General features: G+C 40.2%; 1 protein-coding gene across 7 annotated transcripts in view; it reads left to right on the forward strand.

The window, feature by feature from the left end:
* The first annotated feature begins 371 nt into the window (after window positions 1–371).
* STAMBPL1 (STAM binding protein like 1) overlaps window positions 372–12,498 on the forward strand; it is a 46,354-nt gene continuing 34,227 nt past the window's right edge. For 2 of the 7 annotated variants that reach the window (XM_027111965.1, XM_027111961.1), the window contains exons 1-2: window positions 384–826; window positions 1,961–2,021. The gene's annotated coding sequence lies outside the window, so the exon portion shown is untranslated. Of the gene's footprint in view, window positions 827–953; window positions 1,083–1,960; window positions 2,022–12,498 lie in introns of those variants that run through there. The other 5 variants (XR_003433812.1, XM_027111964.1, XM_027111962.1 and 2 more) reach the window with 4 other exon arrangements.

Consider the following 12,498-nt stretch of genomic DNA (forward strand, 5'->3'; position numbering starts at 1 on the left):
CTGTTTCACGGTGTGTGTGGGGGGGGGTTATGGATAAATCTCAAGGTGGAATTCCTAATACGGTGTAAGTGGGATTTTCACGAAAACCCTATCCTTCCTCTGACTGCGATGCGAGTTCACGGTCAAACCAGCTGTATCACCTCACGTGTGCACTTAAAAGGCACCCACTCTGGTCCCCCTCAGTGAAACTGATGGTGGAGCGAAATGAGAGTTCACGTGGTTCTGGGCTGAGAAGGGGACGGGCAGGGTTTCAGAAGAGAAAGTCGCACCCGATTGTTTCACATTCGCTCTAGGCCGAACCGCGGGGACCTGCTTCCACCCGCGAGCGTTTTCTGCGGAACACGGGAGGCCGCCGCCGAGGAAGGGGCGGAGGCAGAGGCGGAGGCGGCACCCAGGGGCCGGGGCAGAGGAGGCCGGGACCATCGCAGTGACAGTTTATTTTCCTGCGGCGGCGGCGGCATCAGGGACGGCTGCTGCAGGCTCGGGATCGCCAGGCCTGCGCGTGGGTTTTCGAGGGAGCTCTCTGCGCTGGGCGCTGGGGAGCTACGGCAGCGAAGGGGAGGAGGAAGAGAGGAACGCACAGAAGCCAAACGAGTGAATGTAGCAAAGCTCCATCAGTCCGCAGAGAAGCGGAGGAGGGTCGGCAGAGTGAAGGGAGCGGGCGCCTGCTCGCTGGGTGCCCTATCACCCTACTGCAGTGCCTTCTAGCAAAAGCCACCGCTGCCCGGGCTGCAGCGGCCAGACGGATGCCAAGGCCACACGGCAGGCGCGGGGACAGCCGCTGCAGTCGCCATCCCACGCGGGCTCCGGACATCAGGGGCTGCTGGTGAGTAGGCGCGCTCGCGCGCGCGCGTGTGTGTGTATGTGTGTGCGCGCACCGGCACACGCAAGTGTGCACGGCGGACGCGTGTGCCCGGTGGCCTGGCGCGCGCCGGCCCCTCTTCCGCTGGCGACGTCCTGTCCCGGGCTTGCTCCGCGGGAGGAAAATGCGCTTTGCGGCCGCTCACTTCCTTCCTGCGAGTCCTGCGGTCGGCTGCCTCAACCTGCGTTGCCTCTGTCCGCCTCCCAGCGGGCTCCGAGGGGTTAGTTTCACCTTGATGGGGAAAGCAGGAAGCCGTGGCTCCTGGGGGCAGGGTGGGACGCCCGCAGTGATCTACCTCCACGCGGGTGTTTCTGGTTTAGGCTTGGGGCGCGGCCTCGGAGATGGTGTCGGCGTTCAGAGAGACCCCCCGCATTGTCTTTGGGGGTGCGTGGTGTGGGGAGGGAAGGGGCGCCGGTTGGAAAAACAGGCGTCCTTTCAGGACCGTGTGTCATGCCTTTCTAGATGATGCTTACTGTTACGCCGTTTATGAGCCACTGTTACGCCGTTTATGAGCCACTCATAAGGCATTTTCCCTCACCTGAATAATTTATAAGCCTTAACGGAGAGCCTTTAATGAAACACACAAAGAAGTGGAATGTCACTAAAACATAATTTTCCAGAACTCTCTGAAACAAGCCACACCGCTGATAGCCAAGAGCCTAAGGTGCTGTAATTACTGAAATTTGAAAATAAATAAATAAACAATAAGTAATTCAGGAAACAGAAGCTGATCGAGAGGATTGAAGAAAATCTTAAGTGTCTGGGTGGCTTGGGGGTGGCCTTCTGGAAATCGGTGTTCGAATCTTTGAATCTTTCAAAGTAAGCTCCAGAGAGCACAGTGCTTTCCAAACATCTTGCTAATCACTGAGAATAAAATGAAGTCTTAGGTTTTAAGGCATTTCTAAGTTTATAATGGATATCACCAGGATGCTGATTTATGATCTCATGATTCAAGGCCCTGTCAAGGTCAATATGGCAGATTTGTTCCAGCCATTCAATTACACGTGAATGTTTGATTTTCTGTTTCAAGTTTCGGGGAGTAGTTTTCTATGGTTGTTTTACACAGAGTTTAAGCCACTATCTTCTATGCTTTTCCAGATCTTGTTTCAGTTGGCAGTCTTATGTTTGTGGGATGGATGCTAAATTGAACTTCAAAAAGGTACTCTGTTTTAAAATATATACGTATAAAAAATGTACTCTGTGACTCTATTATTGTAGACATTTTATAGCTACACTGTAAATATCTATGTTTCTTTTTAATACTGAGTCAATGCCTTTGGGAAGGCACTGGGAAGTAGGTACCTCTTGTTTACCGTTTGCTCCATTACATCTTCATTCAAAGGCATGAAATGTTATTAGAATCTCCCTGGAAAATGAACAGGCTGCTTGTTTTCTGTTCAAGCATGTATACAGCAAATTGCTTGCCTCTTGGGAATCTGCTCTTGAACATACTACTTCACCTGTAATTTATGTATTAGCTGGTTCTTGGGAATTTTAAGAAGAAACGTGTTTTCTTACAGTCTTTTGTAACATACGCACCATTTAAATCAGCAGGCAGAGAATCCAAGTCCTTTACCCATATTGTGGTCTTTAGGGCCAGTTTCTTGCATACTTTTGCTCTGTTTTATAGGACTCATTCCCATTGAAAGGCTTGGAGGGAGAAGTGGGAGCATCGTGGTCCCAAGGGTGTCCTCAGCAGAGAGATTATTTCCTGGAGAGGAGACTGTTTTGGGGATTAGCTTCTGAGAAGGACTGATAAAAAATAAAGAATTGTTAGTAATAGTTACCTCTGTTTACTTTCGGCACAAAGGTCTTAACACAGTTCGATCACATTCCTCCTTCAAGGACTCTTCCCAAGACTACTTACAGCTACAATCCAGAGAGCGAGGTTGCCTTTTATAGAGAAGCAAAACCTGGTAATTCTTGCTCAGGATCGGAGGGGTAGAAGAAATAGTAGATGCTGCCCAGAAAATGCCATGTGCCTTCAGGGAGGATACATTTACCAATTAGACACACTTATAAACCACTGGGTTTGTGATTCTGTCTAATCCTAGCATTTTTTTCTCTCCCCTGTGAAAGATTTAGGAGTAGCTTCAATTGAAACTACGAGAAATGACTCATGGTCATCCTTGAAAATGTGAGAGTCAGTTCTCTACCCCTGAGGGCTAATGGATCTCAGCTGCCCATTAAATATTTGTTAAATGAATACCAATTCTAGAATCTTCCCAACCTTACTACATCACCTGTTCTAGTACTGATTATTTTTAGCCATAACTTTATATGAATCATCAAATGTTTCATTAAATTGGAGCCAATTGATATAGTCAACTAAGACCAACTTCCTCAACTGAAGGAACAATAACGATCCCGCTAAAACAAAACAAAACCAAACAAAGAAAAAACCACTGTATTGGTACTTACTGACTTGCTTATTTCAGCTATCTGAACATGTGAATTGTCCAGTTGGATGTGTTGAGTGTACATTCAGAAATCCTGAGTTGACATCGTAATGTTCAACTCAGGAATGATCTAGATGTGGCTACATCTGGATATGCCTTTTGTCAGAAATTAGTTGCATTTCTAAGCAAATTAGATGAACTTCTAGTACAATCCTTCATCTCCTCATGTTGAGTAGAAAAGCCAGTTAAACTTTTGGCAAATTGCTAAGTCTTCAAAGTTCATATTTGATTTTCTTTCTAAATTTTAAATTAAATCCACGTTATGTTTGTCCATTGATGTGGTTGGCTTACAGACATTAATTCAGACCACTGGCTACTGAGTAACTTGTATTTATTAAAAGCAGCCCCTTGATATAAACACCAGTAATTCGTATGTTTTGATTAGCTCTAGCTAGCCTTTCAGAATAAATGAGTGCATTGTATGATCTTGAATATGAAGAGTGTTATGCCTTCCGTTTTTTTTTTTTTTTTAAATAGCTCCGACTTAACGTCCCCAGTCATTGGAGGTTTACCCTGTGATTATGATTCATGATCTAATTTCAGGATGAACGATTAGAAAGCTGACTGAAATTTGTCTGGATATTAACATTATGGTGCATATAATAATGCAGATTTTTCTCTGATATTCTTCCCTTTTTGTCCTCCAATCAAGCTTGTTTCATCCTGAATAAAAATCAAATGAGATCCTTAAACATTTCAAAAGGTTTTCCTGTTGGGCTGTGTCCAAAATAAATAAAATTTAAAAATTGCTTATTACTGTTGTGAAGTAACACAAACACTACTGCTATTCTCTGCATAATGAAACATGGCCATTCTTATCAAGTATTCATTTGATAAGTAGGCACCTGAGCCCTTGAACTAGAGTTAAAGGCATGTTCCTTCCATGTCTCATTAAGTCCCTTGAAAGCAAGGGGGTGGAATTTTGATTTAGATCAAGTAGCCAATTCAAGGTAGGTTCCTTGAAAGGAGTACGTAATGAAAGCATCTTTTGGGAAGAGCACTTTGGCAGTTGGATGGGGAGTGAGTGGGTTAACAGAAGGAGAGAGTGGAGGTGAAATGTGATGTCAGATAATGACAGCCTGACATAAGATCCCAGAGACACTGAGATGAAGAAGGGAAAACATCAGACAGCCAGACATCAGGATTCTTTGTTTTATGTGGAAGAGGAATCGTAAACCTGGGGCATAGTGTGATCACACACGTATTCCACATCCACGGAACACCTCACCAGTTGATCACAGCATTCTTTCCTGCCGAGCCCTGGTGTAACCTCAGAATCTTGCAAACGTTTGACAAATACTTATTAATAAATACTAGTTATTAAACATGTGCTATATGCCAGGCACTGTACTCAGCCTTTACATTTGTTATCTCAAGGATGATGGAGTGGTTGGGAACATGAATTCTTTTTGCCATTTATGAGTTGTGGGTCCTTGATTAAGTTACTAACTTCTCTGAGCTTCAGTTTCTTCATCTTTCAATTGGGATATTAGTTTCTGTCTCATAAGGTTTGGGGAAGGATTAAATGAATAAATAGGTATAAATGAAAAGTACTGAGAAGTGTCTGGCACAAGGTTAACTGCTACATGTATTAGTTGTTACCATTGTTATTAATTCATAAAACAACCTTATGGAATAGGTGCCATTTTGCAGATTAAAAAATTGAGGCACAAAAAGGCCAGGTAATTCACTCGGGGCCATAGGCTGGGATAGAGTGATAGAGCTGGACATCAAACCCAGACAATCCGACTCTGGTGTTTGCTTGCCTAACTTGTGTGTATCCCTGATCACATGCCAGGTGCTGGGGACACTGACTGGGGAGAGAAAAGTGGGGGCTTGTCCTAATGAGATCCAGGGCTCCAGTCATTTCCACTGCAGAGATTGTCATCTCCTATATAGATAGAATTAGTACCCAGATTATTGTACAAAACGTTTGCTGTTTTTCCTTGATGTTTGGGTATTTTGTAAATGTGTTTCATTAAATACTTTAAGAAGGGGTCCAATTTGTGTTTTCACATATGCTTTAAAAGTAGGTTATTTTTTGTTTTTGCCTAACAGTTGACATATGCAATACATATTATATTCATTTGTAATATCTTTCCTTGTACCTAGTGATTCTTCGCTGGAGGCAGCAGGATATGTCTCCCTAATATAATGTATAATATATACATTATATGTTTTATATATATTGTGTGATGTAATATTATTTAGCTATATAATATATATTAGATGCATTTTATACAGTGTATGTCGTGTATACATAATATAATGTATACATTATATATAAGGTATGTATTATAAAATATATACATTATACTACATATTATATGTAATATAATATATACTGTATAACACATATTAGGGAGACATTTACGTTAGATATAAAGAATCACTGGAGAAGAGAGATGTTACGAATAATTATGTGTACATTATATTATTGGAAAGGTATCAGTATTCTGAAAAACTTCTATGCCATCCACCTTTGTCCACACTCTCAGAGTCTTATATATCTCCCATTCAGAAGCCATGGTGAAGTTATGATGACATTTCATAACCATTTTTATTCAGAATATTTTACAGAGTAAATTTTAGCTGTTCTTTGACTTGACATAATTACGTGTAATTATAAAAGGCCAGGCGTTTTTATCATTGGACCTGCCATTAACATTATATTATACTTCGACTATACCTCAATTAAAAAAGAAAAAAAAAGAGAGGCCAGATTTTAATTATAGGTGGGAAGACTGCTGTAGCAACAAAGAATCAAAAATTCTGCATTCCTCCAGAACTTCTTTAGCAAGGAGTATGTCATCACTGATTTCAATATTTTAACATTACATTAGTCCTTATAATTCTTTATTCTCATAAATAAATTTCAGAAATCTGTAACTAGTATTGTTTTTTTCTAAGGAGGCAAAAACTTTACTTGGTCTTGTGTAAAGTTCACAGATACTATTTAGTTGAGGAAAATTTTTTAAATCTCATTTTTAAAAATACAGTCTGCATTGTTTGATTTTACCCTTTTGTGCAAATTACATAATTATTTAACTAAAGTCCAGTTTCTTTTAAAGGAACTATTTTAAAATTTTGTGAGTTTAAACTTGATTAAGTTTGAGTTTTGGTGAATTTCGTCTTTTGTTTTTAAACTTTTGCTATACTTAGGTTTCAGTGCTTTCACCCTAAATGAACCAAAGATTCAGCCCAGCCTCATACAAGAGATAGCTGTTCAGGGACTCATCACAAATTATTCATTTTGATTGCTTGACTTGATTTGACCCTGGTTTATTGGAAACAGGAGGCCAGTGATGACTCATTTTTAACCCTTCCAGTCCCCAGTTAACGCTGCCTGCCTGTTTTGCCTTTGCAGGTACTGGGGGAAACTCCACTGTGGGTCTTTTTTGGGAATGTTACTTCAAACTTGAGTGGCTAGGACAGTAATCAACTGTGCACCTTTTCATTAAAGGCATAAAGAAAACTGCAGTCAGTGATGGTGATCAAGTTTAAATTCAGCTCATCTAAGGACCGTATAATTTTATTTAACCTATTGCTGGAGCCCTGTCTTTTAACACCGGAAGTATGCATTTCAACCACTGAGAAGAAATATGGAGAGGCCTTTATGCCTGTGGGTTCATGCTTCAATCTTCTGATAGATTGACTTCAGTTCCTTTTCCAATCTGTTTTGTCCTTGAGAGGTTGGTTTATAAACTGTTCCACAGGATAAATTTTCTTTAACAAGAGGAACAATTGGAAGTGGTAGATGGAATGAGATTAGAAAAGAGAAGCCTGGAATAAATCCTTCATACGTTCCTGTTTTTGTAAAAATGGGGCAGAGAAACTCCTTACTGAATCAATATAGTACTTTAAGGAAAAAAAAAAAGATGAAAATCACTTACAATCATTGGTGGGTGTGGAACTTTTTTTTGTCCAAGTATTGAAAAGTTCAAGAAATTCAAATGTGGCTTTTGAAAGAAATGTAAATGACCATCACATGCTTATGGCATCAAGGTTCTTTGTCTTTTGTCAAGTGTAATATTATTGAAAGACTTAGAAAGGTAACTAGGGCAGTGCATCGCAAACTAGTCTCAAAAAACCAGAATCACTTCCGTGCCACCCCCCCCCCCCCCCCGTAGGTTATTATTCAGTAAGTTTGGGCGGGGCCTGGGAGCCTTCTTTTAACAGCCTTTTCAGAGGATTCTGATGCAGGTGGTCAATAAACCATACTTAAAGAAAAACCTATTTAGGAGCTAAATCTAATTTTATATGCAAATTTGTGCTTCTGTTTTTAAGCTTGATGCATTTATTCCTCTGATTTTCATATACATTTTTATGGAATAACATAGCCATCAAGGCTGCCTTGGAGTTTTTATAATGGCAGCCAACACTGTGTTTAATTTTCTTATTAATACCTGTTTTCAGGTGGAAGAAATCAGAAAACCACAGAGTTGGCAGGAAAGAATGTTGCACCTCCTTCTGAATGACAGATGTTGGGATAGGGCAGAGAGGGTTTGATCAAAAAGAAAAGTAGGGCAAGACTTCTATATTGGGAAGCAGTGGAAAGCAAAGTCTAATAGTGCACAGCACTGAGGGCCAGCAAGGGTGTTTAGACCTCTTCGGGTAGACACTAGGTTATCAGTTGCTTTTTTGAGCAGGGGACTAACCTGATGCAAACAAGCCTTACTCTTGTGCTAGGGACACATGGTACGTGGTCCAGAAGAGAGGATTAAGGAAAGGCAGAAGGGAGCAGGGTGAGCACTTGGGGCTTTGAATTTGGCAGGACTGACTGAAGGGTTCATGCAGCAGTGTTCTCCCGTGCTGTTTTCCTGAAGGTCTATAGCCAATAAACTGCTCTCCAGCAGCTGCACGTTATGGTGTGACACCAAGGCTGCCCAGTCATCAGGCCAGATAGCCTCTCTGGGTTTAGAAAGCCCTTGAATAACTGTTTCAACTACCACTACCTTCATAACGTTGTGAGGCAAGGGTCTCACGTTAGACAAGGGAAACAGACTCAGGGAGTCATTGATCAAAATCCACACATCTAGAAACTGGCAGGGCTAGGCTTCAAATCTGGAGCTACCTACTGAGAATGTATAGGCTTTAAAAACAGTATAATTTGTCATAATGAAGTGATACATACTTGTAACAAATTGTACCGAAATGAATAAGTTAAATATGAAATCCTTCATGATTTCATCCTTGAGAGAACAGCTGAGAAAAATCCAGTGCATGTTGTTCAGATACCTTTCTTGCAAATGCCAACATACATTAAATACATATGTGGGAGTCATACGTTATATGCTTTTTACAACTTGCTTTGTAAAATAGGTGGGAGTCATACGTTATATGCTATTTTACAACTTGCTTTTTTTTTCACTTAATGCTGTAACGCGGACAACTTCCTGGTTCAGCACGTATAGATGTAAGTCTTTTCTAATGGCTTCATTTCCTGTACAGATTCTTTATTTCAAATAACCTCCTTTTGATGGCTGTGTATTTTAATTTCCAAAATTGTAATATTTTTAAGCCATGCTACAGTGGGAGCAAGTGTGTGTGTGAGAGTGTGTGTGTGTGTGTGTGTATTATTTGGGCAGGACAGTCTATGGGGGAAACTTAGAATTGCTTGGTCAACAGGAATGTGTATTTTTTTTTTAATTGCCAATTTCTCTTCCAGTCATGACCAATCATGTAAATTTTATCAATCAAATAAGTGGAAATACCATTTCAAATCCATAGTTTCTTAATTACTAGTGAAATTAATATTTTTCACGTGCTGCTTAGCCATTTATATTTCTCTCATGACGTGTTCATTCCATTTGCTGATTTTTATTCAACTTTGTATCTCTTTCTTACTGTTCTGCAAATATGCCCTATAGTTTAGACATAATCAATATTATATATGTTGCATATGATGCAAACTTTTTTCCTTTTGTTGTCATTTTACTTGTTGAAGGGATCGTTAAGGTACTAATTGAACATTTTTAAAATATTTAATTTTAAAATAATTTCAGAATTCCAGAAAATTGCAAAAATAGTACACAGAATTTCTGTATATCCTTTTTACCCATTTCCCCAAATATTAACAGTTAATATAATCACGGTAGTTATCAAAATCAGGATACTAACATTGTTACAATACTATATTGTCTCATCTACAGATCTTATTCACATTTCACCAGTGTCCTCCTTCTGGTCCAGGACCCCATACAGGATCACACATGGCATTTTTTGTCATGTCTCCTGAGTCCCTTTCGATCTGAAACATTCCTTCAGTCTTTCTGTCTTTCATCATCTTGACACTTTTTAAGAACACTGGCCAGTTTTTTTTGTAGAAAATCCCTCAGTTTGGGTTTGTATGGTATTTCTTCATGAGTATATGACCAAGAGTGTGACTTAGTTTGGAAGTGGTCAGAAATATCTGCCTGAGGAAGAGAAGCTTAAGCTAACACTGGAAAGATACAGAGGAAGTAGAAGTGTGAAATGAGGGTGAATAGAAGGCTGGTGGGTTGGCAGCAGGATCAGACCCAGCTTTGTGGGACCTATTAAAGATGCATGATATTGACAGTGATGGAAAGCTATTAAAGGGTTTTAAGTGAAGAAATGACAATATCTGAATAGCATACCTGTTGTATATAGAATTACACAAAGGGGAGCATGATGGAAACAAATAGACCAATTAGAAGGCTATCGAGCGATGCAGACAGAGTAAAGGGTGACACAGATTGGGTACTGTAAGGAAAGATGGTGAGAAAATGCAGATTTGAGAGATATCTTGGAGGGTGACTCAGCAACTGTAAGTGGTAGAATGGATGTGGAGTTGAGGGAGGGAGAAGATGCATGGTGACTGTTTCCAAGTTTTGCCAGGTTGTGTGTAATTGGGTGTTGATGCCATTCACTGAGATACAGGAGAAGTTTTCTCTGTTGAAGTCAGAAGCATCACCATCTCCACTTCCCTTAGATGCCAACATTTGCAGTATCTTTGCCTACTTACGCTCCTATATCCCTGTCTGTCCACTTAACTTCCAGGTTCTATGTTTTTTTTCCCCTCAGAATCGCTCCCAATAGCTATTTATCCTTCTACATTCTTTTTACCACTCTCAGTCCAGTCCTGGGGTATCTCAAACACAGTTGCATACTTGCCTCCTCTCTGAATTGCCGATATCTCTTCTCTATGTAAGTTTATCCATCACTCCCAGACTTTTATTTTTCAGCTTCATTGAGGTATAATTAACAGAGACTACTTCAATTTAATAAATATGTACTTAGTTCCTAGTTTGGGCAGATCACCTTATTGAGCAGAGTTGAGAATTAAATAAGAAGCTAAGCAAAATTGAAGAGATTCAGGGTCTTTTTGCCTAATGATAAAAAGAATCTGTATCCTTGTCATACTACTTACATAAAAATAAATTCCACACAGATCAACGGTATTTATTCAAAAATAACTAACCATAAAATTACTAGGAGAAAAGATTGGTAGACATATTTAAAAAAAATTTTTATCATCAGTCAGTTTGAAGACCTTTTAAAGAATGATGAAAAATCCAGATATCATAAAAGAAAAAAATAGATCCATTTCACAGCCTAAAATTTTAAAATTTTGTACAAAAAATTAAACAACCTTCAACAAAAACTCCAACTAAACTAATAAATATAGAAAGAAGGATAGAAATAGAAAATTCACCATTTTCAAACACCACAGTAATAATCACTTCAGAAAAGAATAATCTTTGGATGCTAAAATGAATGGGCAAAAGTATACTTGCATATTGGCAAAGTAATTCCCTATAAGACACTTTGTAATTACAAAAGGAAAAATAGTATCTTTACAGGGGAGAAACATGGCAGACATAACTTAGGTGATCAGAGTAAACATTGCTGATAACAGGGCAAATCAGTGTCTCCTGATGCACTGAGAAGGACACACCACCACTTCTGAGATATTTTTGCCAAAAAATGCATAACCACCTCTGTTGTATTTCGTATTTGTAGCACTTACCGCAGTTTTAATGATATATTTGTGCAGTTAGTTGTTTAGTATCTTAGTACCTCTGTGCTCAACCTCCTGCCTCTAGCAGAAGGTAAATTTCAAAAGATCAATATCCTCTGTGTCTTTGCTCACTTGTTCCTAGCAGGAAGTAGGAGCTTCATAAATAATGTTGAATAAATGAATGAATGAATGAATTTACTTGGAGCTGATACTTGTGGGAAAGATATACAGTAGTTATTAGCCTTGGAACTATTGAGTGAGAAATCACAGTCGGATACCCTGGTGAAAGTGGATGGAGTGTAGACACAGTGCTCAGATTAAGCCTTAAATGAAGCCTTGAAAGAAATGTGTCCCATGGAATAAAAGTATGTTAAAAGACAGCAAATTAATAGGTAAGATGCAAGGTGAGGGAAGTGGGAGGAAAAAGGAAATACCTCTACTTCATTTAGAGCAAAGCAGGAGTTTGTTCGAAAGTAGGTACTGTTCAGCTGATCAAGGCAGGTATTTAGGGGGTTATTTGTAACTGTCTTAGAGCAGTTTTATCTGATGCAGTGAGTCTCAAGTTTCAATGTGCATAAAGATCTCCTAGGCTGCTTGATAAAAATAGAGCTCTGTGGGGCACCCTTGGCAGAAATTCTGACTTGATGGGGCATAGAAATCTGTTTCTTATTAACAACCACCCTCCTCCTCCACTGAGTAATTATGGTGCAGGTGGCCCAGGAACCACACTCAGAGGAAACTTTACATCAGAGTAGAGGGGTATAAGCTGCAGTGAAGGAAAATAAGAAGGAAGTGAGTGGGGCGAACAAAGAGAAACAGTGGATGGCCACTTGCTAACGACTTGGGCAGTATAGGGAGGGGGCTCTTTAAACATTTAAAAGTAACCTGCCAGGGAAAGTTATGAAGGGACACAGCTTGTTTTGGTTTTGTCCACCTCGTTGAAGAGATTGTCTAGTTCAAAACCAAAAATGTGACTGCAGCTGTCTATTGAAATACGTTGAACAGTTAGAATATTTCCTTTGGTTGAGGAACACTGGAGAAGCAGCGTATGAGAGGTATTCTGGGACAGCTTTTGCTTTTGAAAGTAGTGCTGGGGCTTCCCTGGTGGCGCAGTGGTTGAGAGTCCGCCTGCCGATGCAGGGGACACGGGTTTGTGCCCCGGTCCGGCAAGATCCCACATGCCGCGGAGCGGCGGG

This window comes from Aethalodelphis obliquidens, unplaced genomic scaffold (genome assembly GCF_003676395.1).
Source record: "Aethalodelphis obliquidens isolate GAN/ISIS:26980383/991018 unplaced genomic scaffold, ASM367639v1 scaffold11, whole genome shotgun sequence".
Classification (NCBI taxonomy): domain Eukaryota; kingdom Metazoa; phylum Chordata; class Mammalia; order Artiodactyla; family Delphinidae; genus Aethalodelphis; species Aethalodelphis obliquidens.